This window comes from Chelonoidis abingdonii, chromosome 1, assembly GCF_003597395.2.
Source record: "Chelonoidis abingdonii isolate Lonesome George chromosome 1, CheloAbing_2.0, whole genome shotgun sequence".
NCBI classification, from domain to species: Eukaryota; Metazoa; Chordata; order Testudines; family Testudinidae; genus Chelonoidis; species Chelonoidis abingdonii.
Window position 1 is genome coordinate 362,734,181 of NC_133769.1, and position 20,119 is coordinate 362,754,299.

Below are 20,119 nucleotides of genomic sequence, written 5' to 3' on the forward strand. Positions count from 1 at the left end.
GTTAAAGACAGAGCTGATAGGGCCATAGAGAGTCTTTGTCGTAAGTGACTACTGCAGCTGAAAATCCACTGAACAATCAGTCTAAGTGCTTAGCCCTGTTTTGTGGGACAGTGTTCTGTGGTACAGTGTTGTGTAAGAGGACAGCAGTCGCACTAGCAGCAGAGCAAGGTCCCACACTGAGAAGCTCAGCTGACAGTCACTGGAGCTGGTGGAACCTCAGAGACCCCTCGCAGATGTCACAGTGGAGGTGGCACAGAAGGTACTTGTGCAGGGCCATTGCAACAGAGCGTGAGTGAGGTGGCACAATGAACAGACGTGGCTCAGAGCGAAAGTGAAGCACGTGGAGGAACAGCAAGGTGCCTCTTGTCCCCCAACTGGAGGTGTAACTTCAGTGAAAGGCACCTCTGAACTCTGAGTCTCAACTGACCAAGGACAACACCGACACCGGTGAGTGGGGTGCGGTGGAGGGAAAAGTGAGGGGCATGTTAAATAAACATTTGTTTGTTGGACTATATTTTAGTCACTTTGCTCCAGAATGCTAGATTTGTGACTGGGAATGGAAACCTATATAAATAGGTTTCCTAGTAGGCCAAGATTTTTGAAATGCATTATTTGCCAAGGTTGTTATCTCACATTGTTGCTATCTCGGGAGGTCATGTCTGTGATTCTATTATTCAAGGTCGACAAGGCAAACAAACAAAACCTTTTAAAAAATGTCTCTTCCCCCATTACTAGAAACACCTAAAATTAGGCCTGTCCCTCTGCTAAACACCTAGGTCCAGGTCCTCACAGGGAATGAGCTACTTATGGCCTGGTCTACATTAAAAACATGGATGTTGCTAAGGAGTGTGAAAAATCCAACACTTTGCGTGGTGTAGTTAAGCTGACCTAACTTCCAGTGTAGACAGCACTAGGTCTATGGAAGAATTCTTCTGTTGGCCTAGCTACCCCCTCTCGAGGAGGTCAGGGCGTGAGTTGTATGGACCCGTGGTGCCCATGCTCCACCAATATGAGAACACTAGAGGCCTGTCTCTACCAAAGTTTGGGGCTGGGTCTCTCCCCCGGCCCCACCTGCCGCCCCTGGGCAATTTAAAAGGGCCAGGGGCCCTTGCCACCACTACCGGCAGCGCAATGGGCTAAGGCAGCTTCCTGCCTGCTCCACTGCACTTCTGGAAGTGGCTGGCACGGTCCTGCAGCTGCTGGGGGGGGGGTCTCTGCACGCTGCCCCCGCCCTGGGCGCTAATTCTGCCAACTTCAACCAATGCGAGCTGCAGGGGTGGCACCTGCGAGCAGCAGTACACAGAGACTCCTCTGGCCCTCCACCTAGGAGCTACTGCCAGATGGGGGTGCGGGTTGCTTTCGGGAGTCGCCCAAGATAAGCGCTGCACAAATCACCCTCTCTCACACCCCAATCCTCTGGCCCAGCCCAGACCCAGCATCCCAATTCCCTCCCAGAACCCACCCCCTTGCCCCTCATGCACCCAAACTCCCTCCCAAAGCTTGCCCCCTGCACCTCCTACTGCACCCCAACCCCCTGCCCCAGCCCAGCCTCGCATCCAAACTCCCTCCCAGAACCTGTCCTCTGCACCCCTCCTGCACCCAACCCCCAGCCCCAGCCCAGAACCCACATCCTGCACCCAAATGCCCTCCCGGAGCCCACCCCCTGCACCCTCTCCTGCACCCCCAGCCCAGAGTCCGCCCTGCACCTAAACTCTCTTCCAGAGCCTGCCCCCTGCACCCCAAGCCCCAGCCCAGAGCCTGCCCCCTGCACCCCAACCCCCAACCCCAGCCCAGAGTTCGCACCCCACATCCAAACTCTCTCCCAGAGCCTTAGACAGGTGGGTGGTGGGGGGACTTGGACCCATTCTGGGCACCATCAAAAATTATACAAACCTGCCACCCGAGGGGAGGTGGATTAACTGCAGCGACGGGAGAACCCCTTATATCGGCATAGGTGGTGTCCACACTGATGCGCTGCAGCCGTGTGGCTGAGGCCTTTTAAGTGCAGCCAAGCCCTAACTCGCACTGATTTCAGCAGGAGTTGGCCACCTAAATACCGTTGGGGCTCTGGGCCAGAGCTGTCAGTGGGATGGTGCCACAATCAGAAAACAAGGAATTTATTTGGTATGAAAACACGCATTAGCTTAGGATCCCAGAGGAAAAAAAAAAAAACTCAAATCCACCCCCCACATAAAGACACCCAAACCACCACTGCTCTACTGAATGTCTAGGCATCCATTTAAAAACCTCATGGGTGGTTTTTTACCGCCCGTTGTTCACAAATAACAGCTGAGGTGACTAAAAATAGAAGATATTAGAGGAAACATTTTTCTGTGTTTCCATTTGTTTGTTTGCTTTGTTCACCTGACAGGACTTGTATGGTCATCTCCATTGTTCTCCCTCCTTAGTCAGTTAGGGCTCGTCTAAATGGCGAGTTAGTGCGTGGCAAGGCAGGATGTGAATGCACACCACGCTAGCCTGCAACTCACGAACCAGCCATGGTCAGCCCTGCTCCCGCCTGCTAGAAGTCCCCTGGTGCTCTCTAACATACTCCCATCAAAACATACTGCAATAAAAAACCCACAGCACCAACGGCAATGCCCGGGTCAGTTGACTCTAGAGTGACCAGATGTCCCAATTTTATAGGGACAGTCCCGATATTTGAGGCTTTTTCTTATATAGGCTCCTATAACCCCCCACTCCCTGTCCCAATTTTTCACACTTGCTGTCTGGTCACCCTAGTTAACTCAGGCTTGCTGGGCTAAAAAGGGCAGTGTAGACGTTTGGGCTCCAGGTGGAGCTTGGGCTCTGACATCCTCCCCATTTGTGGGGTTTCAGACCCTGTGCTCCAGCCCGAGCCTAAATATCCACAGTGCAATTTTGAGCCCCACAGCGTGAGTCCTGTGAGCTCAGGTCAGCTGACTCAGGCTGGCCACGGGTTTCTTATTGCAGTGCAGCAGGATCCAGACAAGCTAGTGTGCTGTACAGTCACATCTCACCTTGCCACACACTAACGAACCATGTTGTCGAGCCCTTAATCAGGTCCCCCCTTGTTTGTGGGGGTCTTTCACATAGCAACTGGGAGGGGAGGGAAATATTTTTAAAAGTAGGAAAATGGGATTGTAAAACCTCTAAAATTGTCTTAGGAATTCTGGGCTAGGTGTAGTAACTGAAACTTCTTTTACCCCTTTCTTTTTTTAAAATTGACCACCATGGATTTCAAGTTCACAGAGTCCCTTTATGGTTGAAAGTGCAATTTTGGCGCTTGAATTTATTGGCCTTGCAAGAACACTGGAGTTAGAAATTAAGTGAAGGTATTATAAACCCCCTGCTTGCCATGTAAGTCATGGCAAAGGTCTTCCCCCATAGTAGTGATATAGCACAAATCTTTTAATCTAGGTCTCTGAGCTCCCACATAGATTATATGTCTCACACTCGCGTGATGCTTGTATAATGTCACCCTTGCTAATCCAGTTTGGTCTGGTCAGTTGAGATTGTCTATCTGGTTCAGTAGCATTTATACCTGTTTGTTCTCAATATGGACTGGGACCAAAACCCCAACTCTGAGTACCCCGATCTGAGTATTGGTAGCCACAGCCATTCGAAAATTGCGAGCCACGCCTCTGCAAAATCATGACATTGGCTCAAAAGAATCACAGGATTTTTACAAATAATAATTGTTGAGTTCTTTTTATTTGCCTTCTAGGTTTTGAACCTTCAGGGTACACTCAGGTCACGTTTTCCCACTTTCCTCTGCAACCCCAAGGGCTAGAATCCTCCTTTGCTTTAAATGAAAGCAGAGATTCTTGTGAAATAGCATGACTCCAGAAGCTGAGTCTTTAAGAAAAACACCAAATATCATGAGACTCATGATAAAAATCATGAGCTGGCAACATGGTAAGCATTGCATACACGTGAGAGTGGGACAGAGTGAATAATGGATTTTTTCAGTTGAAAAGGTTGAACTGAAAAATCCAAATAATTCCAGTTCAACTGAAAGCAATTTTTTCCCTGAAAGTTTTCATTTAAACAAAAACTAAAAAAAAAAAAAAAATCAATTTGAGTCAACTAGAAATGAATTTCTTTTCAAGCGTACTTTTCAAATGGTTGTTTTGGGAGTATTTTGCCCTTTTTTGGGTGTGTTTTTTTTAAACTGGCCAAATGTCAACTTGAAACCCTGCTCAGAATTGAAAAGTGAAAAGAAACACTTTGGTACAAAACACTGACTCTTTTGAATAATTTTTTTTCAACCAATACCTTCTGCTGAATTTGACCTGAATTCGACAAATAGCTTTCAGGACTCAGAAAATGCTTTTTATCAATGAAAAACCTATTGATTGAAAAAAAAAATTCATCCCACTCTATGAACGAACATGGTTCAAACTAATAGCCTGATTCTGGAATTCACACATCTGTATAATCCAACCCCCCTAGATCCAAACACCCACACCCTTTGCAGTCAAAATTTTAGTTTGCAGGATCTACATTTTGCAAATGAACTGGGGACAGAGGAAGCATTGGAACAGCCAAGAAATTCTGGGTGTCCTAAATCTGGACCCAGAATGGGTGTCTGGAGCCCCTTTCCATTTGGTTCTGACCAGTGGTGACCTGGAGCCGGTTCCCACCAGTTCACAGGAACCAGTTGTTAAATTTAGAAGCCCTTTTAGAACTGGTTGTCCCGGTTCTAAAAAGGCTTTTAAATTTAATAAAATCTGTGGCAGCTCCCTGCCCTGCCCCTGGCCCCAGCTTACCTAGCTCCACCTCCTCCCCTGATGCTCCCCCCGGCTTCTCTTCCCCCTCCCCTTCTTCCCACAAATCAGCTGATTCGTGGGAAGCAGGGCTTCCTGCAGGTGAACTGGAGCGGGGATGGGGCGCAAGGAGGGCTCCAGGTGCCATGCGGCCCGACTCTGGCCACGTGGCGCAGCTTCGGGCAGGCCCTGACTCTGGCTCGGGCTGTGCGGCTCCGGCCTGGGCTCCATCCCAGGCCCTGACTCCGGCCACGTGGCACGGCTCCAGCCCCGGCCGGGCCTCAGCTCCGGTCCCCAGCCCCGACTCTGGCTGTGCGGTGTGGCTCCGACTCAGCCCCGGCGGAGGTAAGAGGCCGGGGTTGGGAGGGTTGGATAAGGCAGGGACAGGGACAGGGAGCGTGGGAGGTTGGACGGGGCAGAGGCTCTTGGGGGGCGGTCAGGGGATGGGGAAGGGGGCGGTTGGGTAGGCGGCGTGTGGGACGTTTCTGGGGGTCTGTCGGGTGTTGGTGGATGGGGTCGGGGCAGTCCGGGAACAGGGTGAGCCCTGGGGGGCAGTTAGGGTTGGGGGTCTCAGGACGGTGGTCAGGGACAAGGAGTGGGGGGTGGGTATGGGTTGGAGTGTCTGAGGGGGCAGTCGGGGCAGGACATGGGTGGGAGGTGTACTCACTGGGCGGTTTCCTCGCGGTCTTTGGCGAGGTCTTACCGTGAGCGTGCGCCTTAGACTAGGTAGGGAACTGGTTCCTAAGATTTTGGCAGCTCATCACTGGTTCTGACTCCACCTTGCTCAGGGAAAGCACTCCAGAAAAAAATTCTGCTAGGCTTTTTTTGGTTTGCTGGCTTGCTTTATTACATCTTTCCATCATTCCCCTGCTAGGTCATCTCAAACTAGAACAAAATTCATCTTTGCTCTGACAGCTGGAAACCGGTTTGATTCCCGTACTTATTAGAGCAAGACTAGTGTGGGCTGGCTGAGGATGGCATCACTCTGATTGCATTACATTCTTCTACACCAGCACGCCTCCTCTGCTTGCCAGTAGGCTTGGACGAGCTGTGAAAGCAGTAAGCAAAGAGTTCCCCCCTCCCAAGCACAGTGTGAGCTTGCCTTGACAGGCAGTCACTCATAGAAGCTGCTGCTACTCCCAGTGTGTAGGCTCTTACAAATCAGGAAGGAGGGGAAAGTGATAGAGAAACAACAAAACCAAACACTAAAAAACTCCTCTAAAACAGCTGAGGATGAAAGTGATCAGGAAGAAAGCAATTTGAAGGCAGCAGGAGGAGGAGGAGAACAATTTTCCTAGAAACCTGGAACAGCAAATCTGTGAGTGTGTGATCGTAATTTGGTAATCTGTATTTTCTCTTTCTTCCCCTATTCAGATTTGTCTGGGAGTGACGTTCACAAACTCACCGGGCACAAAACCAAGTTACATTTAGTTCCCGGGGAGGGGGTGCAGGACCCCCCTGGAATTGCTGTCGCTTTGAGCTCCAGGATTTAGCTTTCGTTTGGAGAGAAAAACTAAACATTGAGGGGATTGTGCTGCCCGAACATTGGACCCTGTCTGAGTGTGTGTCGGTGTGTGGGGGTGGGTGTGTGCATGTGCACACACTCTAATGCTAATCACAGGGTGTAACTTGTTGCTGATTGTCTCTGTCCTAACCTGGATCCCTTTCTAAGAATAGGATCTAGCAGAACAGAGGCCAGCTTTTGTCCTTCTCCTCTCACTCACTGACGTTGTGGGTGCATGTTATTTATGAAGGGGAATGAAAACTGAGTGACAAGGTCAGCCATGGGCTGCGTCAAACTCCCCTGCCTTGACTGAATGACATTTCCAAGTTCAATCAAGAGAAGTGAGATTTTAAAGCCCTCCCTGAAATGCACCCAGCTGAACAGAAAGACCCATTTGAAAAACTCCCCTTTCATATCAACCTACAGCCAGAGAGGTTCTTCCCTCCTCCCGCTCTCCCCACTGCAAGGGCAGGTTGGCAGCTCTGGACAGCGTGATTGCAAACATGTCCTTGTCTCGCTTGGTAACTGGACATGGTGCATTGGGCTAGTTATTGCCGTTGCTCTGCTGTCACAATCAATTGTTAGAAACAAGTTGGAGACCACAGGAGGGAGAGAATGACAGGGTGAGGCATGAGGCATCGGGCGCTGCTCAGGTCGTCCAGAAGGGGTCAATATTGTGATAGACTGTAAATATTTAGCAGGTTGCAAAGCAGTGGCAGGTGCCACTCAGCCATGCCAGTGTAAACTGGGAGGCGCAGCCCTGAAATCGGTGTGTGACTCCGGATTGACGAGTGTAAGGTGCCTTTCAGCCATGCCAGTGTAAACGAGAGGAGAGGGGCTCAGTGTGGCTGTAGTTCTGCTGCACCCTTCTTGACCTGCTTCCCTCACCAGAAAACAAGAATAAAAATAAACACCAGGTTTGCTTATCAGTCTCATTTCCTCTGCTTCTCAGCTGCCAGTTGAACCCCTGAACTCTCTGATAAGAGTGAAAAGTAAAGGCAGAAAATTGGTGGCAGCTGGAGTGGGAAATGCAGGGGGGAAGAGGTGCCAGAGCAGTGGAGCTGCAGGAATGGGAGCAGAGAGGAGGACTGGGGCAGTAGGTGACTGAACAGCCAGGCGTGTGAACAGCTACATCTGTCTGTCTGGCTTTGAGGGGGATCTGTTCCTGCTTTCCCCTGAGACAGCAGGAGGAAGCTGGAACAGGATAAGGGGCAAGAAAGCAGACCTATTCTTTGCCTTCATCTATGGCATCTTGTCATGAACCAGGACGATAAGCTTTTCAGGGCAGGGACGGTCTACACCATATTCGTGCAGCACCTAGCACATCCCTTTGATCTGCGAGCAGCTCTCAGTGTCCCAGTGAAGAGGAGGCCTCTAGGTACCTGAGACCCATTCAGTGCAGTAAACAGGCACTGGGAGGACAACAGCCCGCTTGACTGTTACCAGGATGAACCTAGACGCTTCAGATGAGAGTGAAGAGCATAAACCGCTACAGCTTGAGCTAAAGAGCTGACCCCCTTAACCAGCCGCTGCAGTAGACTTGTAGCCTCTGTGCATCAGGCACGTAGAGAAACACGGGACTAGAACTGGGTAAAAGAATTTTGATGTACGTTTTTCTGTTGAAACTGAAAGGTTTTGCAGAAATGTATTTGTTGGGACGGTTTCTGGGGTCCAGGATGTAATTGAGAGAGAGAGGCCATCCCAGAACATCCTGGTTGGGGGCAGGGAGAGAAGGAAAGGTGACAGAGATGGCCAGAAGAGCCTAGTGGTAGGGCCCTCACTTGGGATGTGAGACCCAGGTTCGAGTCCCTGCCCTCTCCTGCGAAACAGGCAGAGGCAGGTGAAACAAACAGGTCTGTGTCCCCATGCAGTTATTGCTGCTGCTGCTCAGTGCCGGAGTGCATGCACCCCGCCCCAAAGTGTGCCAGTAGGGTCCCAGTGTACCACAACTTGGGACATCAAGAGCTAGGCTTGTAGGCGCTGGCAGGTGCCAATCACTCCTCAGACACATGGCCATGGGAAAGGGCATTTTACTAGGGCTGGCAGAAAAGGGGATGGCTGCAAATATCTTCGGTGCAGAGGCTTAGACAATCGCAGTTCAAAGGGAACAATAACAGGTCTGGTATGGGTCTGGGGGAAGTCAATGTGAGTGTCGGGCCAGGAGCAATGGAAGCTCCCTAAAAGTGGTGGGGGTCCCAATAGCGCCCAGCCCCCCCATGCTGCCCCTTCTCCCTGAGCCCCTGTCCTCGTGCCGCTCCTTCCCCCAAAAATCCTGCTCCCGTGGTGCCTCTTCCCCCCGCTCGCTCCTCTCCACCCCTCCCCCTCCTCGTTCATCTTTATGGCCTGTACAGAGTGGGAGGGCTATCCCTGGCCCCTCGTTCCAGCGCCCCTCGTCAGGGCTCTTCAGGATCACGGGCTGCGTGCCGTCTCTCGTTTAGTCTCTATTCAAGCAAATAGGCGCTTTCAGGTTTCCAGGCCAGGCTCACCTTCGGGCTTGTCTTCACTGCAAGTGTTAGCAAGAGCTAGTACACTCGAGTTACTGCATCGGAGCTAGCCCCGCTCGAGTGAGAGCGCCCACACTGCCAACCAACCCTGGAGCTACACAGCGTGAAGGCTGGAGCAGCAGAGTGATGCTGAGTTGTTGTAACTCGAGCTGTTTCCTCTCCACTGCCTTACTAGCCTGAATATCAGCTCCCCCCGCCACCTGGCAGCCTAGCTCGTGGGAGTTTAAAGCACCATTTAACTCAAGCTAGAGATTTTTGTGTGTGGCCGGGTGTTGAGTTAGGGGTAACACTCCAGTTCTGACTTGAGCTAACCGTGTTGTGAAGACACAGCCTTAGATGAGTGACTTTCAGTGGGGTCCTGCCACTGGGTGCGCTACTCACCGCTGTGGCACCTCTTGCTGGCTGCTCTGGGGATTAGCTCTTTCAGCCTGACGCCCACTTCTTGCGGTTCCTCAGCCCGTCGTCTCGCTCTGTCGCCCTCACTCTGGCTCCTCAGGAGCTGTGGCGCCTCATCCCCATGGCTGAGCCCTCCGGCCAAGTCACAAGAGTCCTGCGCTTCCCGGGTGCTACCAGTCTTCCACGCCATCCCAGGCATCCCTTAACGTCCACTGCCCTGGCCGAGCTGCTCCCGCAGTGGCTTGAACAAAGAGACCCAGACACTCTTCAAGTTCACGGCCCAGATTGTACCACTCATTCAGGGGCTGCTAGGGGAACCCAGGCCTGCCCTCGACTGTGGGCTCCAGTCCTGGGACCCTGTCTCCAGCAGCCAAGGTCTGTGTTAGCCCGAACCTTCCTGCCACTCCCCTGGATTGCTTCCTACCTTGCCTATCCCAGGCTCACATCCTCTGTCCTTCTAGCCAAACCCCTCTTGCCCGGCTCCACTAGACAGACCCTTCCTCTTGGGGCCAAAGCTCCTTCTCTCCCTTGTCCCAGGGAGAATGTCTGCAGCCCTCTTCTCTGCAGCCCCTTCCGGCTACTAGCTCCTGGGTTTTATAAATGCCCTCACCCATTCCTGCACAAGTGAGTGCTCCTCTCAGCCTAAATATCCCCCAGCTTGCAGCCTGATAGGTTAATTGACCTGCGTTAACCCCATCACAGGCCCCTCCACACCGGCTCTTTCCCCAGTCACTGCTGCTCCCCATAAGACCCACCCAGATAGGGTGACCAGCCAGCAAGTGTGAAAAATCAGGACAGGGGATGGGGGGTAATATGAGCCTGTATAAGAAAAAGACCCCAAAATTGGGACTGTCCCTATAAAATCGAGACATCTGGGCATCTTACACCCAGACCTGTCCCGAGCTGTAACATTTGACAGTCACTGCTCTGCATACAGCTCCTGGGGGGCTTTCTCTGCAGCTCCTGGCTCACCATGCACCTGCTTCTTCCCAACAAGAGTTCAGCCCTTCCTGGATCAGGACGCTTTCTCCTTAGCTGGTCAGGGGAAAGAGAAGTGCAGTGGAGAGGGTGCTGATGGGAGTTGTAGTCCCCTGCTTAGCAGATCCATCACACTTGCTCCTTATCCTGTTTTTGTTCCACACTTAGCTATTCTAAGATGTCTTTCCCATCCTTGTGCTTTTTCGCAAAAAACCTCCGGAAGTCCTTGTTTTCATTCCACATTCACAGGCTCCTATTTGGTCAAACTCTCAATTATCCGAATGGCTCGGTGTCACCAGCGGAGTTATGGCTAAGTGGGAACCTACATTAACCCACAGAACATCTGCTAGTTCATTATGAAACAATAGTGGAGCTAAAGTACCATTCTGAAAAGAAATGACCAAAGTGGATGGAGTAATGCATGAGCCTCGCATTGCTTATCTTAAATGGTTTTGTCACTTACCTATTCATTCACAACATTCAGTAATTCAAATGGGGCTTCCAATCACCAGTGGGGATTAGCAATGTATTTTTATTAATAACCTCCTGCACGCAACTATATTAAAAGCCACACTCCATTAGAACTTTTAACCTACTTTCTTTCCCTGGGGTGACTTGGCAGATGTACTGGGTCTTGCACTCTTCAGCCTCTTGGCAATTTTTACACCACTATAATGCCGTCGGTTTCAGCTGAGTTCATTTTAATTTACACCAGCATAAATGAAATCAGAATGAGGCCCATCATTTCTAACCAGGCTAATCAGACATTTAGTTTGCTGTTGATCAGGGACAAGCATTGACACAGTTTTGCTTAACTGAAAACTTCTGGGTAAGCTACCGGAGTTAGTAAATGCAGCGTCGATGGTGTTCCACATTTGCCGGGGCAGCTTTTTTGTTTAAGTATCTTATTTCCCTTTCTGCTCCAATCTTCTGTCCACTTGATTATGAAATGACTTGGGCAATCTGCCATTCCCTCTTTTGTCAAAGGGAGCAATAAATCTCATCCCAGCTCTGAACAACCCCCCACATATAATTACTCGATAACATTCCAGAGGTGATGTACTTTGTGGCACGAAAAATCATCCACACTCTAAAATGTTCAGGGATTTGACTTTTCACTTCAACTAATAAAGCTGATGGATCCTTCTTCCTCCTTTATGTACACACAGCGATCTTTGTCCTCCTTTGCCATAAGTTCATCAGTAAACATTCCAATTAAATGAAGCATAGCTCAGCATCTGGAGGGCAAAAGCTTTGTAAATGAGTCTTCCTGAGTCCTGGAATTGTTCCACATCTCCTTTCCAGGCGAAAGGGCTAACGTACGTACAGCAAGTGTTTATAGAGAACTGGAGAAGTAAGGCACTTAAGTATGTTTTACTAGTCCACCAATGATTTATTTCTTCCTGCCCATACAGAAGAGGAGATTATCTCTGGTTAGTAACACAAGTGTAAAAAAAAATAAATAGGTTTAGCTGATCACTAAAGTTGTCACCATTTTTGTATTCAAGACCCTTCTTAATATTCACATCTCCCATGACACCCACAGGAAGTGTATCAATCCATCATTATTAGTGAATATTAATTAAAAAATAAAAATTGATCTATGTGAGATTCCAATCGTCTTCCAACGAATAGTACCATGAGTTGTCCCACTGAAGTCAATGGAACTGATGCACAGTGCAGCTAAATCAGGGTATCAGAATCTGGCCCTAAGATATTTCTGTGGCAACTGCTTCCATAGTGCCAAATTACTGCTATCGGTCACTTTACCCCAGCTTCCCTGCTTCTAGCATATTGTGAGGGCCATATAGCAGGGACCATCGCTCTGATGTGCTCTGTACAGCACAGTGCTGAAGAGTCACCTGCACAAATTGTGCTTGTGCCTTTTTTGGCATATGAAGAAAGAGGCCCCAAAAGACATTTTTAAACTTTTCCTCCCACCTTAATGTTATTTTTACTAGAGATGGTTGAAAAATGAGGCGTGTGTGTGGGGCGGGGGGATGTCACAAAAATGTTTTTGATTTTTTTTCTAATTAAAAAGCATCTTCAATTTTTTACAAAGATTTCTGCCAGTTCTATTCCATGTGCAATGGCAAGTCTGCTTGGGACAGAGAACTTTTTGGGAGCCCCACCACATGTTTGTTGTGAGCTGATGTAATCAAAGGGCCGGGTGTACTGAATCTTTAACATAGTTGCCTTTTGTCCAAAATGTAGTCAGGCATTGCGGTTAAATAGTGTTATATAAAAAAAATAATTAAACATATTGACTACAAATCTCTCCCCCTCTCAATTGCTCACACTTCATTCTCTTAACTTATATACCATAATTTCAAGCAGTCATCACAGAGTCTTCCAGGCAGACAAAACCTGGATTTCTAATGTAAAAATCAAGCAGAATCCTTGATTACTAAGTCTTTCCACCTTTCATTATGTCACAAAGAAGCATAAAGGGTCACAAGCCCAATTTCTCTCCATTTTATAATGTTTGCAAGTCTTAAATGACACTGAACTTCCTAATACAATAGAATGGCTCAGTTTACAGGGCAGAGCTCTGCCACGCAAGCGGAAAAGGGAATCTTATTATGCAGGTAGCTGTGTGGGTGAGAAGTTCAGGAGTCATCGCAGCAGCAGTGACAGAAGGTGAGATATTATAGAATAAGTATTGCTCGGAACAAATGAAAGAGGAGAGTTGTTTTCATTGGTTCTGTATTGAGTCAATCAGAACCTGCTGTGTTGTGACTTTCCAAGACTCATATGTTCAAATTAAATTAAAATAAACCAGATTAAGGCCACTTTGATTCTGCATGAGATTGTCTACACAAGGGCTTAATGCACTTTAACTACTCCACTTTAAATTCATATATCTTGTTAATTCGGATTAGCTCTCCTTAGCATCCCTGTGTAGACAAGCCCCAGAATCATGCTGTCTGGTTCAGTAATTAGAACAAAAGAGGAAAATGTGTCAGATCCAGATGCCTAGGGATTCCCCCTGTGTAGAAGCCCAGGTAGCACAGATCTGGCTCTGTATGCCCATCACACAGCCTTTGATGTAAGGGGTTAATTAGTGCCCAGTGTGATATTGATTCACTGTTCAGCAATGCCCTGGCACCTGCAGGGTTGCAGCCTCTCTCTGGAAGCATATCTGCAGCTCCCCATGCTCTTCCGGCTCGCTGTGATTTCTGTGCTGTAGTCACCCTTGGAGGTATTTATGGGGGTGCTTTAGGTTTATTTTACCAATTGCTTTTCAGATTTATCCGCTGATGAACAAGGGAAGTGGCACAAAGTGAGGGATGGTTGTTGTCCCCTGCCCTCCTCCCCTGAGACTTAGTGTCTTGGGATCCAATAAGAACAGGTGTCAGGAGAGGCAGAGATGGGACAGCCCCAGAATCTGCCTGCCCAGACCTGTGGAGACTGAGTCAGCTCCTCTCCCCTTCCGGAGTAACAGGAAAAGATGAACATCGCTTGGGAGAGGAAGGAAGGGGACGACCTGGCATTCTGCTGCCATGGCCTGGTTCCGCTGATTGGTCCAGCCATGCTATTTAAGTGAGAAGGAGGCACAGGAAGTTTGTCTGAGCAACATGGTGATTTCCTGTTGTGGCTGCATCTGTATAGGACCCTGCTTGTGCCTGCCTTCTGACCCTAACCCCAACCCTGTTCCTGCTTCCTGTTCCACTCCTGGCTCCTGCCTCACCCCTGTCTTTGCTCCTGTTCCCACCATGGTCCTGCTCCGTGCCTGATCCTCCCCTCCCCTTCAGTTCCAGCCTGATGCCTCGCCTCCAGTCACTGGTTACCAGTTCCGACCCTGACCTCCGGCTTCTGACCCTGACTCAGGCTCGAAGCCTAGCTCTGGCATTTGCCATCTGACCTCGGCCCTGACCCTCAGCTTCGATGCTTGGTTCTGACTCTGGCTCAACCCCTGGCTCTGGCAACTGGCTGTTGACTCTGATACTGACCTTGGCTTTGTTTCTCAACCTGGACCCCTGCTCTGCGCATTAGACCTGACTCCTGCTCTGAGTACTATGCCAGATCGCTTACATCCTGTTCCAGAACAGCAGGGAGGTACATCCGGGAACTAGTTCAGGCTCCTTGATTCAGTGCTGTCTTGGCCCTGGCATTGGAGCAGCCATGAAGCTGCTTTGACTTACATCAGTGGAGAGCTGATGTGACAGAGCCTGGCTCACATTGGGCACCAGCTCTGCACACAGCAGCCCCGGGGTCAGGTGAGCATCTAAGCCCAGCCCTGTCCCTTTGTGTCAGAGCCGGCGCTCCAGCCTAAGCTGCCACTTCAAAGTGCTGTCTACCCAACAGTTTTTGCAGCACTAGGGCGAGCTCTGCTGACCCAAGTCTGTTGACCCAGACCGGGAGGCTCTCTTCCGCAGGCTATGTGTGGACATACGCTTTGGCACCTCCAGCACAGCCTGTGCTGCGCGCAGTTTGGCCAGATCCTAGGCTCTGAGCAGGAATGCTGCATGTATTTTTCCCCATCATTGGGTCATCATTATTATTAGTTCAAGGACATTTGCAAAAAAGAATAGGCAGGGTCCTGCTAAGGCTCGGACTGAGTTTTACCTACAGTAAATAGGTGACTTTGCGCTGTCTGGTCCTAATTAACCAAGCAAGATATGAAAATGCTGGATGCTGGAGCAGCCCAACTCTCTGAGAAAGGTCTGGGGCACTTGAAGTGCGCTCTTAACCCATGGTCTCAGCTGTAATTCAACGCAGGCAGTCTCTGAAGCCCCGACCAGTGCTTAAAGCCGCTTTCTCTCTAAGGAAAATTGGCAGGGGTCAATGGGGTATGTGTGTGTGATTCCCCTCCAGTTTAAATGAAGCCACTTTATGAACCATAAAGTGCGTCAATTTAAAATCTGCAATGTAAAGCCACTGGAAAGTGCATTTATGTTTGGCCGGAAGCATCCAGCCACAAATGCACCTGATGTCTTTGTTGCATGAAGAGAGATTCCAGGCAGCCAAATGCAGGGCGGGTCAATGTCGGGAAGGGTTTGTTTTGGTGAGACTCTCGTGCTTTCCAGCTCATTCAGCTGCATTGGTTCCCTGAATTGTTATTACTAATGTGTATACAAAGGCCACAACAATGGATTAGGAACACATTTCACGTGCCACAGACTTTTACCCACAGACTTTCCCTGCTCCAATATTTTCAGCCCTTGTGCCATTGATTATGCCCAGAATGTCACTCATTTACTATAGCAGAGCCAATGACAAAACGGAATTCGCTAATATAAATAATGCAGCCAGGCAAGAGCTGCACACTTCAGCCCCTGTACTGAGCACATCCGAAGTCCAGGGTGTGTTTGGATCTAGGGTTCTGGTTCAGTCCATTGCAGGCCAGTTAGGCAGTTGGGCTTTGCAGCAGAACATTCCCCAATTCTAAGGTATTTATTATATCACAGTAGCACCTAGAGGCCCCCACATAGTAGTGGTCAAGACAGTGAAAAGGTGGGTGGGGAGATTGAGGCATGGTGAGGTGACATGATTTGTCTAAGGTCGCACATCAGAGTTGAGACTAACAGTCAGTCTCCTGACTTCTATGCTAGTGCCCTATCCACCAGACTCCTGTTTACACTCCCCCATTTGCTCTGGGCCTGTCTCCAGCGCACAGTCTGGCAACCCTTCACCTCTCAAAATCAGGGACCGCAGGTTTGTATAATCTTTGGTGGTGCCCAAAACAGGTCCAAACCCCACTGCCCCTCCCCCCCCCCGCCTAAGGCTCTGGGAGGGAATTTGGGTGCAGGCCCTGGGCTGGGGCAGGGCATTGGGGTGTAGGAGGGTGTGCAGGGTGCAGGCTTTGGGCGAGAGTTTGGGTACAGGAGGGAGTTCAGGCTTTGGGAGGGAGTTCGGGTGCAGGGTCGGGTTGGGATGCAGGAGGGGGTGAGGGCTCTAGGAGAGAGTTTGGGTGCAGGAGGAGTGCAGGCTCTGGGTTGAGGCAGGGAGATGGGGTGCAGGAGAGGGTGAGGAATGCAGTGCTTACCTTGGGTGGCTCCCGAAAACAACCCACACACCTCTCTGGAAGCAGCTCCTAGGCAGGCGGAGTGTCTGTGTGCTGCTGCCCACATGCACCACCCCGCAGCTCCCATTGGCCACAGTTCCGCGCCAATGGGAGCTGCAAACTTTGCACTCAGGACAGGGGCAGCACATGGAAATATCCCACCTCCCAGGGTTGCAGGGACATGCCGGCCACTTCCAGGGTGGTGCGGAATGAGGGCAGGCAGGTAGCTGCCTTATACTTGCTGCGCTGCTAGTGATGGCAACAGTGGCTGGGGGGCCCCAACCCTTTTAAATCACCCTGGGGCAGGAGATGCTCTGGGGAAGGTGTACGGGGGTGGCAGGCGGGGGCGGGGGAGAGACTCAGCCCCAAATATTGGTGGAGCCAGGCCCCCAGACCCTAAATATTCCTGGAGCACAGGCACCACAGGCCCATATAACTCGCTGCTCCTGCTCAAAATGTTGGTGAGCTTTGGGACCAAACAATCTCCCTGCTCCCAATGGAGGGGTTTGCAGGGCTGCAGGTCCAGCTTTGCACGTGGTGTTGCAGTTACTTCATTAGACTCTTTGAGCTCTTGGATAGCCCCCCCCCCTCCGCCCCCCGGTCACAGAGCAGGCCTCGTGTGTGTTCCCCAGACCAGCACGGCCTGCTGTCTGGCAGAAACCCATGGGCACATTGAGGTCATTCCACTGCTGAGATGAAAGGGGAGTGTCTGGCACCACCTGAAAGACACTTGGCTGGAAGGAGCGTTATTCCGTGGTCTGTGTGAAAGGAGCTAGTGGTTTCCTTCCAGTCCATAGCTGGCAGCTGCCCACATCACACAAACCGCCCCTACAATTGACTCTAGTTGGCCCCCTTGCTGGCAGCGTCAGCAAAGAAGCTGAAGGAACAGCTCTCTGGGTCAGAGAAACATAGGGACCGTAGGACACAATACAGAGCTCATTGCTTACGGTGCTCCCCCAGTACAGGGGGCAGCACACTGGTGGGAGCAGTAGGCCTGGCTGCCCTGTGCTGGCCCTGTTCTGTGGAAAAGCTCAGGGTTTTATTCTCCAAGGCTGTCAATCCAGCATCACCGGAGCTTTATCCAGGCAAGTATCTGCACTCAGACATTGCCCAAGCATTAGAAGTCGCTCCATTGTGCCTCGGGCCAGGAGGTCATGGTTTTTAGATCTGCTTTATGCTGCTTGGTTGGGATTCTTGCAGTGCTTGCTGCAATGGCCACATTGTCCCTGCCGCGTCTGCTCCCTCCTTCCCTTTAACACATAGTCCTGCCATGAGTGCAGGGTACTGGACTAAATGATCTCTTGAGGTCCCTTCCAGTCCTATGATTCTATGGTTCTCGCAAATGCTCAAGGAGCCCCAAACTGGCTCTGTGCATGGAGGAGACCAATACCCTTTCCACTGGCTCCCATATTCCATGCATGGAAGGAAAGTCCCTCACCCCACTTCTTGAGCATGGGAAGGGAGGGCCCCACAGATAGGTCCTTACCCCAACTTCCCTACAACTCCAGGCATGGGGTACGTCTCTTCCATACCCAAGCCAGCTGCTCCACTCCAGTGGAACTGAGCATGGGAGAAAATAGTCATCTGCTGCTGTCCCCAAGCATCTCCTGACTTCATGGCGCATCCACAGCCCCCATTCTCCCAGGTGCCCCGGTAGCAGAGGAAAAGTTATTTTAAACAATAGAAGAGTTTGAGGTATTTTACTAGAGGTGGGACTTGGACATCTCAGCTCACTGATAACGCACAGTGCCCTCAGGGGTGCCATTTCAGATTTTGGTAGGCTACCTAGGCACCTGAAAACGCTCGTTTTTTTGGCAAATAACTTAGCAGTTAGCTAACAGGAGCACCGTTTCTCATTTCTATATAAAAGAAAGAAAATTAAATAATTATTAGACCCTCTCAGCTTTAATACTAACATGTTCGGACATCTTGTGGCAAGTCATTTAAGGGACCCTGGTTAAGTTTAAAATGTTAGTGTATATTCTTACTTTGTTACTAACTCTGTGGAGAGAGAGATCCTGTCAGGACTCCTGGGTTCTGTCTCAGTTCAGGGAGAGGAGTGGGGTCTAGTGCAGTGGCTCTCAAACCTTTGTACTGGTGGCCCCTTTCACAGAGCAAGCCTCTGAGTGCAACCCTCATAAATAAAAAACACTTTTGTGTATATTTAACTCATTATAAATGCTGGAGGTGAAGCTGGGTTTGGGGTGGAGGCTGACAGCTCACGATCCACCATGTAATAACCTCGTGACCCCCTGAAGGGTCCCAACCCCCAGTGTGAGAAACCCTTGTCTAGTGGGTTACAGTGGGGGGCAGATACATCTGGGTTATATATAAGAACATCAGAATGGCCATACTGAGCCAGACCAATGGTTGATCTAGCCCAGTATCCTGTCTTCTGACAGTGGCCAATGCCAAGTGCTTCAGAGAGAATGAACCAAAAGGTGATAGTCGAGTGATTCATCCCGTCGCCCATTCCCAGTTTCTGGCAAACAGAGGCTAGGGACACTTCAGAGCATGGTGTTGTAACCCTGCCCATCCTGGCTCGTAGCCACTGATGGACCTATCCTCCATATTATCATCTACTTTTTTGAACCCTGTTATAGTTTTGGCCTTCACAGCATCCCCTGGCAATGAGTTCCACAGGTTGACTGCGAAGAAATACTTTCTTTTGTTTGTTGTAAATCTGCTGCCTATTAATTTCATTGGGTGACCCCTAGTTCTTGTGTTATGTGAAGGAGTAAATAACACATCCTTATTCAATTTTTTTCACTCCATTCATGATTTTATAGACCCCCTATTATATCCCCTCTTAGTCATTTCTTTTCCAAGCTGAAAAGTCCCAGTCTTATTAATCTCTCCTCAGATGGATGCTATTCCACATCCTAATCGTTTTTGTTGCCCTTCTCTATACCTTTCCCAATTCCAATATATCTTTTCTGAGATGGGGTGACCAGATCTGCACGCAATATTGAAGATGTACCATGGATTTATATAGAGGCAATATGATATTTTCTGTCTTATCAGCTATCTCTTTCCTAATGATTCCCAACATTCTGTTTGCTTTTTTGACAGCCACTGCACATTGAGTGGATGTTTTCAGAGAACTATCCACAATGATGCCAAGATCTCTTTCTTGAGTGGTGACAGCTAACTTAGACCCCATCATTTTGTATGTACAGTTGGGATTATATTATGCCATGTCCATTACTTTGCATTTATCAACATTGAATTTCATCTGCCATTTTGTTGCCTAGTCACCCAGTTTTGTGAGATTATTTTGTAGTTCTTCGCAGTCAGCTTTGGACTTAACTATCTTGAGTAGTTTTGTACGATCTGCCAATTTTGCCACCTCACTGTTTCCCTCTTTTTCCAGACCATTTATGTTGAATAGGACTTGTCCCAGCACAGAAGCAGGGGAGGGAGGGAAGAGGAACAGGCACACACACTACTATTTACCTCCCTCCATTCTGAAAATTTACCATTTACTCCTACTTTTGTGTCCTATCTTTTGCTTGGCAATGCTTTTAGGATCATCTAAGGATCCTTAGCCTTTTGTTATCTTAATCACCCTGCCTCTATTTATAAATAAGTTCCCTTCCCCCAAGGCCAGAAGCTGGAAGCAGCCCAGAAATCATCACATTTCACACTCAGGGTGTGCTGCTGTTAAGAGCTCCATCTGAGGCCAGAACAGACCTCCAGTATGAAATTCGGGGGGGAGGGCACCCCTGAGTGCCCAACAATGGGTGTGGTCTAGATACACCAACAACACTAATGTGGAGCCCACCAGAGGCTACAGACAGCCACGCTGAGCCCCCAGTGCAGAGCCAATTGCCTGCTGGACATTTCACAGCTAGGGTTGCCTTGATAAACACTGGGCCAGACTCGCAGAACAAGGGTTGAGGCCTAAGCAATGCACAACGTGTACAATAATCCAATCAGAATGTCTGCCAAATGTCAATTGTCCTTACAACGTTCCCCTGAG

The 20,119-nt window shown here is 49.6% G+C and overlaps 1 protein-coding gene across 1 annotated transcript in view; it reads left to right on the forward strand.

Annotated features, from left to right (window-relative positions):
- Positions 1–5,806: 5,806 nt before the first annotated feature.
- Positions 5,807–20,119, forward strand: part of P2RY2 (purinergic receptor P2Y2) — a 32,507-nt gene continuing 18,194 nt past the window's right edge. The window contains exon 1 of the mRNA XM_032796426.2: positions 5,807–6,066. The gene's annotated coding sequence lies outside the window, so the exon portion shown is untranslated. The remainder of the gene's footprint in view (positions 6,067–20,119) is intronic.